Source organism: Nematolebias whitei, chromosome 2 (assembly GCF_014905685.2).
Source record: "Nematolebias whitei isolate Nwh7 chromosome 2, NemWhi1, whole genome shotgun sequence".
NCBI classification, from domain to species: domain Eukaryota; kingdom Metazoa; phylum Chordata; class Actinopteri; order Cyprinodontiformes; family Rivulidae; genus Nematolebias; species Nematolebias whitei.
The window spans coordinates 59,184,820-59,194,814 of record NC_056499.1 but is presented as its reverse complement, the minus strand read 5'-3'; the positions used below and the strand labels follow the sequence as shown (position 1 = coordinate 59,194,814).

General features: G+C 42.7%; 1 long non-coding RNA gene across 1 annotated transcript in view; it reads left to right on the top strand.

Annotated features, from left to right (window-relative positions):
- The first annotated feature begins 3,201 nt into the window (after window positions 1–3,201).
- The window catches only part of LOC119430304, a 10,601-nt gene continuing 3,807 nt past the window's right edge, over window positions 3,202–9,995 (top strand). The window contains exons 1-2 of the long non-coding RNA XR_005187899.1: window positions 3,202–3,211; window positions 5,574–5,576. This is a non-coding gene — a long non-coding RNA (uncharacterized LOC119430304). The remainder of the gene's footprint in view (window positions 3,212–5,573; window positions 5,577–9,995) is intronic.

The window sequence follows — 9,995 nt, the reverse complement described above, 5'->3', positions numbered from 1 at the left end:
TAACTCGATGATGCTGTATCTGACTGACCCAGACAAATACACTCCATCGAAAGACGAGCTGGATTCCAATCCAGACCTCAAAGTCCTCTTTCAGCTGCGCAAACAGCTAAAACTACTTAAAGGCATCCTAACTTTCGCTCATGGACGGACGTCCTCACCTGTGTTCGTGGTCCCCCATGACCACAGGGGGGTGATGTTAGTCCATGCACATGACCTTCCGTCCGCAGGACATAAGGGTGACAATGCCACGCTGAAAGCATTAAAACAGATTGCTTATTGGCCTGGAATGAAAAAGGATGTCAAAGACTACATAAAAGGGTGCCTGGTTTGTGGCCAGTTTCAGCCATCCAGACCACTTCACAGAGCACCACTGCATAGTAGAGGCATTGCATTTCCATGGTCGGACCTCCAGATTGACTGGGTCGGACCACTCACTAAGACCTCTAGGGGAAATAAATATTTTCTCACGGTAACCTGCGCGTTTACCAAATGGGTAGAATGTCTACCAGCCCCTAATGACACAGCACAAACCACTGCTATGTTATTAATGAATCATGTATTCTCAAGGTTTGGACTTCCCCTCAGGGTGAACTCAGACCAAGGTACACACTTCACAGGTGAAGTAATGAAGGAACTGTGGAAGACGCTAGGCGTCAAAGCCAACTTCCATATTGGCTACCACCCACAGGCTTCAGGCCAGGTTGAGAGAGCAAACAGGACTGTGGTGAGTATTTTGAAAAAATACGTAGCCGCAAACCACAAGGACTGGGACGTGAAACTCCCTCTGGTCCTCATGGCCATAAGGGCCACTCCACACACGTCGACTGGCATCTCTCCTTTCGAGATGATGACGGGTCGACAAATGACTCTCCCTCTACACCTGTTGTACCAACCAGGCGATGCTGCCATGGCAACAGCCTACACTACACAACAATACATGAAAGACTTGGAAAAACACCTTAAAAACACTTTTGCTTTCGCACAGAAAAACCTGGAAAAATCAGCTGACGGACGCAAAGCGTACTACGACCAAAAGGCCTCTCACGAGGAACTCCAAGTGGGAGACAGGGTCTGGTACTACACGTTTGCCCCCACAACTGGGAGAAGAGTGTCCGGGACCGGAACTCTCGCCCATAAACTGATGCCCAGATGGACTGGACCCCATCTGATAACAGACAAACTGTCTCCAGTTGTCTATCAGATAAAAATCAGTAAAGGCCAAAAAGAGCCAACTGTTAAATGGGTACATCGTAACCAGGTTAAAGCACACAAGGTGTGCAAAGAAACAAACAAACGGGACAGCGTGACTGAATCTGACAACCAGGGTGAGGTGAAGCAGTGAAACGATGTTTCTAGTTGCTTAGTCACTACTCTTGTCGGTGTTGAAACGTTGTTGAATCGGTTTTGGTTGTTTCTGAGGTAAGAATGAATTTTGTGTGTAAGTTTTAGTTGGAGACTGTAAAGGGTTTTAACTATGCCAACATGCAGTTCATTCGTTAAATTGCAATCTTTGCGGAGTCAATGTATATTATTGCTACCTTAAGTACCATAATCTACATTGATCTCACAACGCGTAAGCCGAACCTACTCGAACAATTCTATTTGGGGGGATAGCTAATTCTTTTTGATGAGTCTCGCCATAGACTTCCAAAACATTTATGGGAAACCAAACACCCAATCTCAAGTCGTTCGTCTAAAAGACAACAGACAATTGAACCAAACTATATTTTGCCATGTAAAGCTAACTTAAACCAAGTTAGAAATGGAAAAATAGTTTGGAACCCTTTTCTATAGGTATAAACCCCTATAGTCACCCTTTTCAGCATGTTCCACCCCTTAACTGGTAGCTGTAGCTGTTCCCAATCATAATAGCTTACACACCAGGTGCATATAGTTTAAGGCCTTATGTAAAATCCCCTTCATAAGCCCACCTTAAACCACATAATTGCATGACACATTTGAACCAGAACGGCACAGACTGGACGTCGCCCAGAGACGACCTTCGCTGGAGGAGACCTGCAATCCTGACGTTGGTCTCCACTCTTCATCCAGTGGCCGCATCTTCGGTTCAATCCAAGGGAACCCCTCTGTATGCTGATCAATCAACACTTCCAATCGTTGTGGATTTACCGTTGTGGATTATATGACTTTTTCCGATGGATTACAAACTCTGTTTCCAAGGGGGTTAAAGCATTGCTACAATGGAATTACCAACAACATTATGGAATTATCATCAACACAATGGAATTACCAAGAACATTGTGGAATTACCTTTGACTTTGTTTTCCTTGCTGGATTACTTTTGACTTTTGTTTTCCTTGCTGGATTACTTTTGACTTTTGTTTTCCTTGCTGGATTACATCAAGCTCAAGGACATTCGAAGGCGTAAGTTCATGTTTGGAATTCATCCCCATGGACAGGCGGTGATTTCCAAAGGGGGGACTGTAGTGAACTAGACCTAAGGTCAAGACCTTGACCTTAAGAACCATTTGGGACAGAACTGTCATTTCATTGATTTGAATCCAGAAATACAGGTTGACCCATCCTGAGACTTTCTTTCTTGAATTCAAGTGAAAGAACACTCTCTTTTCTATTATCATTACTATTTTACAAATGTTTGATAATCAAAGTGTTTTAGTTCAAACCATTTCAGATGTTGTAGTGAACTAATCAATTTTTATTCACTGTGAAACAGTAACAATGATTTTAATCCTCATGCAAAGTTAGAATTCATGTTAAGGTCTGTTACAGAGTAATTATGCATTTTCTGATTTTCTGTCTTTGAATGAGCAGTGAGTTGGTCCAAGGTTGGACTCAAACGCAGACAAGTGTTGGAACGAGCTGTCTTGTTTTTACATCCTCTCAGACGTAAATAGAGAAGCTGGCACCTGTTGGCAAATGTTTTCCGCCAACCCATCCAAACATTTCTCTCGCTGTCTCTAAAAACATTTTCAATCTGTTCCATAACATTCCTGCTGTTTTTCTGACTTCTAGTGACCTCTTACGTCACAAAACACACCCCTGTCTGGTCGATATTGACCAATCAGAAACTCCCAGATGAACCGGAAATAGAGCTCTTTAAATGTCGGTACTTCCTAGTTCACTCCAGTTCCTGTTGGGTCGAAGTTCCAGTTGAGTCGAGCCGAGGTTGCGGTCGAGTTCCCGTGCTGGGAAACAGGAAAATCCTGACATGACCACAGAGCTCTTCCGAGTCTTATGGGATTATAACTTTCTTCCACATCTGGGTGGAACTCTGACGGACTCCACTCATGTGAGTTCACTCGTGAGGTGAACCGTGTCGGACGGAATACCGTCACTACTTCGGACGATTCACAGCCATCCTACGGAGACGCTGGACCGGTAGCGTTAACTGGAACTCTGTATCCGCTGATTCATCTTCAGAGAGGTAACGAGTCGAGTTTACTACCGAGCGTACCGAGGAAAGCTGGGTTCGAATGGAGGGTGTCGTTCTGTTCAACACTTTCCCCTCACACACCATCTCCCTCCCTCTAAACTTCATCTTCCATCTTTAAATTCTTCTATCAAATAGAAATCACTCCAGATATTTTAGAAATGTCTGTGTAAAGTTCTCATCCACCGCCGTGTGGATAATCAAAATTGTACAGTTTGCTAAAACTAGCCATGTTGTTATTTTCCATATTTTGCCAATTAATGTAAATGTGTGATGTGTTAAACTTGATTCTGTTAATAAATGACCCACTGTCGTGGTGAGTCAAAGATAATTAACGTCTCGTCCACATTTTATTAAATTCAATGCACGTTATATACAGTCCAGAAAAATGAAAGAATCTGTTTAATTGATGAATATATCTCACGTATATGTTCATCTACACCAGTATGAACTCATTTCCCACGAAATGGACAGATCGTCTTAATGAAAGCTGTGGTTCATATTGACCTCGAGGTGGGACACCTGCCGAGGAGTTTACTCCCAGGATTTTCCCATGGAGATAACAGTTTTAAAAGAATCCTTTGTTTTAAATGACGTTCTCTTTCAGGAGATGAACAACGACACCTGTTGGATGAACATTGCCTGTTATTTCCACAGCTTCAGGACTGAATGTTTGTTATTGAAGGTCGTGAGTTTGTGCCTCACACGGGACACCAATATGTAGAGGGATTTGTGATTGGATATCTATATAATTTATTAGTTATGAGTTAAGTTCATAAGACATGCATTTATTATGCAAATAACCTCGTTACGCGGGCACCACCTCTTTAAGAGGAAAAATCAGTCTCTAACCCTTAAATTAACTAAACTGAAACGTGAATCCTTTTCTCATGTTTAAAGGGCATCAAATCAGTTAATAATAATATAATAATAATAATCCTCATTTTATTTAAAAAGTGCCTTTCAGGACACCCAAGGACACTTTACAGTAAGAACAAAGATCAACAGGAAAAATTACATAAAGAATATAAAATACATACAGAATATAAAATACTTAAATAATATAAAATACATACAGAATATAAAATGCATAAAGAATATAAAATATATACAGCAAAGTTAAGGATAAGCGAGTCTAAAGAGATGTGTTTTCAGAGCAGTCTTGAATAGAGAAAGAGAGGTGGTGTTTCGTAAGTCAGGCAGTAGAGAGTTCCAGAGATGAGGGGCAGAGCAGGTGAAGGCCCTGCTCCCCATGGTGGAGAGGCGGGCAGAGGGTACATGGAGGTGTAGTGATGAGGAGGATCTGAGAGAGCGAGAGGGGATGGAGATGTGTAAGAGGTCAGATAGGTACAGAGGGGCAAGGTTGTGGATAGCTTTGAAAGTGAGAAGAAGAATTTTGAAGATGATGCGTGATTTAACCAGTAGCCAGTGGAGCTGCTGCAGGACTGGAGTGATGTGGTTATAGGAGGAGGTTTGAGTTATGACATGGGCAGCTGAGTTCTGGACCAATTGCAGCTTCTGGAGAGATTTGTTGGGGAGGCCATAAAGAAGGGAGTTGCAGTAGTCCATCCGAGAAGTCACAAGACTGTGAACAAGGATGGCTGTGGAGCGGGGTGTGAGAGAAGGGCGGAGACGGTTAATATTTCAGAGATGGAAATAGGCAGACCGAGTAACATTGTTGATGTGTGAAGTGAAGGAGAGAGTGGTGTCGAGGATGACACCAAGACTCTTGACCTGAGGCGAGGGGGATAGCAGAGAGTTGTTAAGGTGGATGAGAAAATTTTCTGATTTTGAAATAGAGTTTTTGGTACCGACAAGAATGATTTCTGTTTTGTCACTGTTTAGTTGTAGGAAATTGTTAGAAAACCAGTGATTTAGCTCATTGAGACAGTTGTGAGGATGGAGAGTAGGTGGGTGGAGTTTGGTTTTGTTGACAAGTAGAGCTGTGTCATCAGCATAACAGTGAAAATGGACACCAAATTTACGGAAGACGTGACCTAGAGGAAGGAGGTAAATGATGAAGAGGAGGCGTCCGAGGACAGAGCCTTGGGGGACACCTGTGGAGATAGGGGAAGACTGGGAACGAAAGGAATTGAGTGCGATCAGAGAGATATGATTTGAACCATTCTAACAGAGTACCGGAGATGCCAATAGAGGTTAGTCTGTTGAGGAGGATAGAATGACAGATTGTGTCGAAGGCAGAACTTAGATCAAGTAGAATGAGGATAGACAGAAGAGCAGAGTCAGCAGCAAGAAGAAGGTCATTAGTTATTTTTATTAGAGCTGTTTCAGTGCTATGGTGGGGGCGAAAACCAGATTGAAACTCTTCATAAATGTTATTGTTGGATAGGTGAGATTGACGTTGACTAGCAACGGCTTTTTCAAGAACTCTGGAAATAAAGGGCAGATTAGAGATTGGACGAAGATTACTGAAGTTGGTAAAGTCAAGACCTGTTTTTTTGATGATGGGGGTGATGGCTGCAGATTTGAAAGCTATGGGAACAATGCCAGAGGTTAGGGAGGAGTGGATGATGTTAGTGATGATGGGGAGCAGAGACGGGAGACAGGATTTAACAAGAACTGTGGGAAATGGATAGAGCTGACAGGATGAGGACTTAGACTTGCTGATAATGTCAGCAATGTCATCAGCAGATGGGAGGGAGAAGACAGAGAAGGGGAGGGAGTTCAACATAGATGCTGGGGGCGGTATTAGGTCCAATGTGTTTATGTATTCAAAGAATCTTTTCATTGAAATAAGACATCAGAGTTGCAAAATTCTGTGGAAACCATGTGAGTGGGTAATGAGTTAGGTGATGAGACTGAACGGTTAAGGAGAGAGAACAAAGTCTTTGAATTGCCAACATTGGAACTGATGATGTCAGTGAAGTAGCTGGATTTGGCTTGAGAAATACTGTCCTTATACTGGATGACGTGATTCACATAGAGTTCCTTGTGAATTGAGAGACCGGATTTTTTATAGTCGCTCCAACTTCCGACCTTTGGATTTCAGAGAACGGAGTTCTGGAGTGAACCAGGGTGCAGAGTTGGAGAAGGAGACAGACTGGGTTTTCAGAGGAGCAACAGAGTTAAGGATGTTGGTGAGGCTGTTGTTGTAGAACGTAAGTTAAATCTGGGTTAAAAGAATTGAAGGTGAAGATGGTATTAACATGAGACAAAAGAATGTCATGGTTGATATTCTTACGGAAGGAAAGAGTGCGTTGAGGTTTCTCTGAAGAAAGTTTAAGATTGACACTGAATGAAATCATGAGGTGATCAGTAAATGGAAGTTCATCAGAACAGTTAAAAGGAGAGAGTCCAGAGCAACATAATAAGTCCAAAGTGTGGCCCTTTATGTGGGTTGGAAAGTTAATGAATTGCTGGAAGCCACAGCTGTCGAGGCAGGATGGGAAGTCTCTGGTGAGGGGGTTGTTGTCTTCATCCATATGAATGTTGAAGTCTCCAAGCAGAATAATGTTGGGTAAAAGAGCTGAGAGATGGGCGATTAGAGCAGCAAAGTCATTTATAAAAGAGTTGTTGATTTTGGGCGGACGGTAGAAAGTGGCAACAACGGTGGGGGTAGGGCCAGAGAGTAGACACACAATGTGCTCAAAGGAGGGAGAGGGAGGTGTGTGAACCAGCGTGACCTTCCAGTTCTCACAGTGAATTATCGCGAGACCTCCTCCGCAGCCGGACTCGTGGGATTTGGCGATGTAAACAAACCCCAGTGGGGTAGATTCATTCAGATGGAAAAAGTTGTTTTGTTGTTGCCACGTTTCTGTTAGACAAATAAAATCTAGCTTATGGTCGGATATTAGGTCTTGAATAAGCTGACCTTTGCCAGTGAGGGAGCGAATGTTCAGAAGGCCAAACTTTACGGGGGAGGAGTTGGTAGCGACCGGAGCATTAGCCGACCGAGCTAGGCTGGCTAACATGCTACTACTGTTAGCGGCCCGAGTATTGCATCGTGTAGAATGGTGATGGTCAGACCAGATGGAGTTTATGGGGTTAGACTTGTCAGCGTGGAGTCTACGGCGGGAGCCACGGTGAATGTATCTCCGGCGAGGATGGAAGGCAATGTCCTGAAGAGGAAGCACAAGTGGCACGGCTGGTAGGAAATGAAGGCGGAGCTTGACCGCTGAGTAATGGAGGAGGCCAGACGCATGGTTGATATTGAGACGGATCAGAGACTTGGTGTAGTGGAAAAGGCAGGAAGGATTGAATAAAACAAAAAAACAAAATAGCACGACGAGCAGCAGCAGCCAGGATGTGCCAGCGTTTGCTCACCGGAAGTGGACTGTGAATACACACAGATATGCCAAAATAATCACACTTTTAGTGAATTTTATTACAAAAATAATAATCTGTGATTTATCTGATGAAGATTATGCTTAAAATTAATACACAAATTAATAACCAAATTTATTTGTATCAAAGGTTACTTGATTATTAAATTCAGTGTAACTTTTAAAAAGGCAGATTTTTGGACTGGTTCTGTTTGAGGTGTAGTCAAAGTTGTGTCTTAATTAACTGTAGTGTATAAAAAGCAATATAATTGATGTATGATCACCAGAAAGGCATTAAAGGTCTCTTATCCTACCAGAATGAGTCGTCGGAATGTCCACAACTGCTTATGAGTGATGCCAGTGGTACCTGAGATGCTATGGGTGACTTAAAAGGAGGATTTATCCTCAAAGGTCACCTGTCATCCGTTGGAGGGACCAAGGTCCGATCACTGGCTCTTTGAGGTCAGCTGGGATTTACCACTCTGCGGTGTGATGTTCTGGTTCGGGTCTCAGTTTAATGCCAGGTTCTGCTTCTGGTCCTCTTTCTTCCCAGGACATCTCTCTGGGAGGATGCGTCTTTCTCTGGAGTTTTCTCAAAGTTCGTTGATGTAGAAAGAGCGGTGAAGTGCTTGAGGAAGTGGTTTAGAGGATGAAGTGAAATGTCTGTCTGTGTGTTCCAGATTGACTAAGGACCTCCCCTCGGAAGAGGGATGGTTCATAAACTCTGTCATGTTTTATAAAAATCACAGTCCATTTTCTCTGTCTGCCTTTAAAAAGTCACACTTCTTTTAAAAGGAGAAAAATAAACATGATTATCTTAAAGAAAGGTTACTTTAACACACATTTTCAATAACAAACATTCAGTCCTGAAGCTGTGGAAATAACATGCAATGTTTATCCAACAGGTGTCGCTGTTCATCTCCTGAAAGAGAATGTCATTTAAAACAAAGGATTCTTTTAAAACTGTTATGTCCATGGGAAAATCCTGGGAGTAAACTCCTCGGCAGGTGTCTCACCTCGAGGTCAATATGAACCACAGCTCTCATTAAGACGATCTGTCCGTTTCGTGGGAAATGAGTTCATATTGGCAGTGAAGTTAACACAATGACAGTTTTCATTACATTAGATTAGTGGCAACTAAGGAGTTTGTAAGCTGAGTTTAACACCTGTAAAATAAAGTCTGTTTGTTCCCAAGAGAATAAATGCATCTTGTTTTAACAGTTTCAAACACAAAACACATGAATGATGTTTGTTTTGAGATGAGGTGAATTCTGTTCAAAGGTGGTGTTCCCCTACACTCTAAACAATTGTACTTCAACTGGTAAGTTGTTTTGTTTCTGTTGAGCCGGCGGTAGTGCGTTCGCTAGCCGCATCGGGTTTCCTTATTTTTTCGGGTTTTATTCAGTCCAGAAAAATGAGGAATCCGTGTTAATTGATGAATATATCTGAGCATCTGTTCATCTACATTTTGGTGGCCCGTCACGTGTTCATAAAATGGACTGTGTATTCGTGTAAAGTTTGATTTTACGTGTTGGCATGAAAAATAACAGTTTGTCAGCTGTGCTGAAACGCCTCTGAAGCTGCGCCGCTTGGAGCTTGGCTCTGCATGTTTACGCTGTATTACGCTGGCGATGTTATGAAAGCTGAAATAGTGTCATTGAGTCTTTATGAAAGCTGAAATTGTACGCCTGTTATGGTAACTAAAAGCTGGGTTTGTGTGGAAACGCTTTATTCTGTTTAAAGGCGGTCCAGACGTGGTTCTGGTACCGGCTCGGTTCTGAGAAGGTTCGGACGAGTTGTTTAAATAGCTAGAAAGACGTTTTGAGACCGGAGTAGCAGACTCCGTGCAACTCAGAATTGATTCGTTACAATTTTTAACAGAAAAAAGTGCATTTTGACAGTTTAAAAGACTAAAAATTGACGAACTATTTCAGGCTAAATGTAACATGCTAGTTGCTCTTTTCTCAACCAATGACGTCGACCAAGGACCACAAACCTATGGTGCCTTGCCCATAGACAGGTCCGACGACTCAGAAAAGGATTCGTTGGAGCTCCCCAAGGAGCGAGAACCCTCATCAGTCTCATCACAGATTGAACAGGTGGTCGCCCAAGCCGACACTCTGACATCTGATGAAGAAAGAGACAAACCTCGCCAAGTTCTTTTAAAATATGAAAAGTCATTTTCAACTGACCCAGACATCATCCAACTTCAGAAGTTGGATGATCCTGCAATTAACTCGATGATACTGTATCTGACTGACCCAGACAAATACACTCCATCGAAAGTCAAACTGGATTCC